General features: G+C 45.8%; 1 pseudogene; it reads left to right on the top strand.

Annotated features, from left to right (window-relative positions):
* The first annotated feature begins 561 nt into the window (after positions 1-561).
* Positions 562-3,195, top strand: LOC127493678 (rab GDP dissociation inhibitor beta pseudogene; annotated as a pseudogene).
* The last annotated feature ends 408 nt before the right edge of the window (positions 3,196-3,603 follow it).

Raw genomic sequence — 3,603 nt, 5'->3', positions numbered from 1 at the left:
TCATAAAGAAAAGGGTATGATAAATAACAAAACAGTCAGAAATAAATAAAATATATCAATATCTGCAAATATGTTATACTCTTCACCAATATCCTGCACACACTGAAAACATCTTGCATGCTGCCCTCCCCACCCTCCCTCTCCCTCCCCAGTCCTGTCTTCCTGTTTGAGGTTCCTGCTAGCCTCACCTCATCAGCTCCATTTCTCATCTCCTACCGCCTTCCCTCTCCCTCAGCCTGACAGTGGCCTGAGCTCCTCCCGCCTCCTTAGGGAGGCCACGTCGCCCCTTAGCTTTCTCCTTTCTTGCTCCTCTGCCTTGCTTTGCCCTGCCAGCAAGGAGGACTAGGACGTGATCGTGCCGGGCATGTGTGTATCCTGTCAGGTATGATGGCAGTGAGTGGCAAGTTCGTTCTTCATGTGGATGGAAACCTGTTCTACGGAGGAGAACATGCATCTGTAACACCACTGGGAGATTTACACTGAAGATTTAAAACACCAGGATCACCACTGTCGGCCATGGGGAGAAGAGACTGCAATGTTGACTGAATTCCCAATTGCCTTATGGGTAACGGTCCACTGGTTAAGATGCTATTTTATACAGAGGTTACTCATTATCTGGATTTCAGAGTGACTGAAGGAAGCTGTGTCTGTAGGAGAGGAAAAATCTACACGTTTCCTTCCACTGGAGCAGATACTTCATGGGACTGGAAAACGTTGCTTCAGAACATTCCTAGTGTATGTTGCCAACTTCAGTGAAGAAGAGCTTAGAAGTTTTGAAGGTTTTGATCCTACGAAGACTGCAATGTGAGATGTGTATAAGAAATTTGATTCAGGGGGGCCAGAACAGGGGCACAGTAGGTTGAGTCTCCACCTGCAATGCCTGCTTCCCATATGAGCCCCAGTTTGAGTTCTGGCTACTCTGCTTTGGGTCCAAACACTGCTAACTCACCTCAGGAGGCAGCGGGAGGTGGCCCAAGTGCTTGGGGCCCTATCACCCGTATGGGAGACTTGGAGGGAGTTCCTAGCTCCTGGCTTCGGCCTGCCCCAGCCTTGGCCATTTCAGCCATTGGGGAGTGAACTAGTGGATGGAAGATTTTTTTTTCCTCTCTCTCAAAGTTTTCACATAAATAGATAATTCTAAAAAAAAAGAAAGAAAAAAAGAAAGAAAGAAAAGAAATTTCACTTGGGCCGAGATGTTATAGCTTTTGCAGGTCATGGTCTTGTACACTACAGAACTGATGACTTCTTAGATCAATCATGTTGTGAATACATCAATAGGATTAAACCTTACAATGAGTCTGGCATGATATGGCAAAAGCCCATATTTCTATCCACCCTGTAGCCTTGGAGAACTGCCACAAAGATTTGCAGGGCTTAAGGCTGGCGCTGTGGCGCAGCAGGTTAATGTCCTGGCCTGAAGCACCAGCATCCTATATGGGTACCGGTTCGAGACCAGGCTGTTCCACTTCTGATCCAGCTCTCTGCTATGGCCTGGGAAAGAAGTAGAAGATGGCCCAAGTCCTTGGGCCCCTGCACCCATGTGGGAGACCAGGAAGAAGCTCCTGGCTTTGGATTGGTGCTGCTCTGGCCGTTGCCGCCAATTGGGGAGTGAACCATTGGATGGAAGACCTCTCTTTCTCTCTCTGCCTCTCCTCTCTCTATGTAACTCTGACTTTCAAATAAATAAATAAATCTTTAAAACAGAAAGATTTGCAGGGCTCAGTGCTCTTTGCGGAAGGACCTGTATGCTGAATAAGTCTATTGAAGAAATTGTGCAGAATGGAGGAGTGGTGTAAAATCTGAAGGAGAGGTCGCTCACTGTCAGCGGCTCATCTGTCGCTGCAGCTGTGTAAAGGAATGGGTGGAGAGAGTGGGCCAGGTGATCCAGGTCATGTGCATCCTTAGCCACCCCATCCAGAACACCCACGATGGTTAGTCCACAAAAGCTAGTCAACGGAAAGATACCTATGTTTCGTGATCTCCTCTGCACACACAAGGGAAATTCTTTGCCATAGTCAGTACAACTGTAGAAACCAAGGAGCCTAAGAAATCAGACCAGCGTTGTAGCTCTCGGAACCAGCTGAACTGAAATGTGTTAGCATCAGTGACTTCCTCATGCCAAAAGATTTGGGAAAAGAAAGCCGGATCTTTATTTCCCGCATGTGTGATGCTTCAACCACCTGTGAGAGACCTTGTGATGACACTGAGGATGACAGCATCAGAATCTGACTTTGAGAAAATGGAACACAAGAAAAGTGGCATGGGGCAGGGGGAGGGGAGACTAACAGTACTTGTTATCTAATTAGGACAGATTTAAAACTGGGCAAATGATGCGTATTGTGTGGAATCAGTCTTGTAAGTCCTGCTTTTGTAATCAGAAGGGAGGGGTTGAAGAGCACTGTACAGTTGCCTAGTCCTGCCTTCCTTTTTCTGGTATCATGTTGTTTCGGAGTGGCTCTTCAGGACTGTCAGGTTCCACATTCTGTTCATTGTAACCAAACTGCCTCCTCCCCGCAGTGAAGGATCAGTTTTAAACAAACATTCTGATACTTGATACAGTATTTGTGCCTTAGTCAGCATAGCCTTTGCAATTATGTGCTTTTGCTGCTCAACAGCTGGATCCCCACAGTTTGTGTAACATCTAGCCTCATGACAGTAAGCAGATTCTATACTGAATAGTCCATAATTTGGAACAGCATCCCCACATTTTTCCTATAACTTTATATTTTTTGCATTATGTCAGCTATTAATGCAGGGCCCAAATAGTATAGCCCCAGGTCTGGCTTATGTGGGCATAAAAGTCTAACGAAACTCCAGACTCAGGGAGTCATTTGAGGAAGCTGGTATGTAGTGGTTTAACCTAATGGAATGAGTGGGAGGAAAGGGGAAAGGACTCTGTCATGAAGCAGGTAAAATGTAGACTCAGCTTTTCTATCCCAGGTGTGGCTTCTTCAATGGACTAAGATGCACTGCAGTATTGATTTGACAGAGCCTCACTTTGTCTCAAAGTGGCTTGCAAGTGGTTTCTGTACTGCAAAATAAAGCCAAATTCTGGAAACCAAAAAACAAAAAACCAAACAAACTAAAAGCATCTTAAGAGTATTTTCAGTGAGCTGGAGCAGACCATTAGGTGCTTAGTGCCTTTTAACTTAAGCAGCAGCTCTTGGAGCTCTCACCATACATGGGAAGCAGTAGAGCCTTCAACCCCCTCTGCAGGGTGTCTTGTTTAAGCACAGTCTGGAATTTATCAAGTGAAGGAGAGTGGTAGGAGGAACTATAGTATTAATATTATATTTGTTTAAAGATTTATTTATTAATTTATTTGAAAGGTAGAGTGACAGAAATGGAGAAAGATCTTCCATCCACTGGTTCACTTCCCAAATGCCCACAACAGCTGAGGCCTATCCAGACCAAAGCCAGGAGCCTGGAAGTCCATTGCTGTCTCCCACGCACATGGTGGGGACTCAAGTACTTGAGCCATTGTTTGCTGTTTCCCAGGTGCATTAGTAGGGAGCTGGATTGGAAGCTGCGTAGCTGGGACTCTAACTCTGATGTGGGATGCAGGTGTCCCAAATAACAGCGTAACTCACCCTCCCCAGTGGT

The sequence above is a fragment of the Oryctolagus cuniculus genome, chromosome 7 (genome assembly GCF_964237555.1).
Source record: "Oryctolagus cuniculus chromosome 7, mOryCun1.1, whole genome shotgun sequence".
Classification (NCBI taxonomy): domain Eukaryota; kingdom Metazoa; phylum Chordata; class Mammalia; order Lagomorpha; family Leporidae; genus Oryctolagus; species Oryctolagus cuniculus.
The sequence above is the reverse complement of the archived record's forward strand: the minus strand, read 5'-3'. Positions and strand labels throughout refer to the sequence as shown.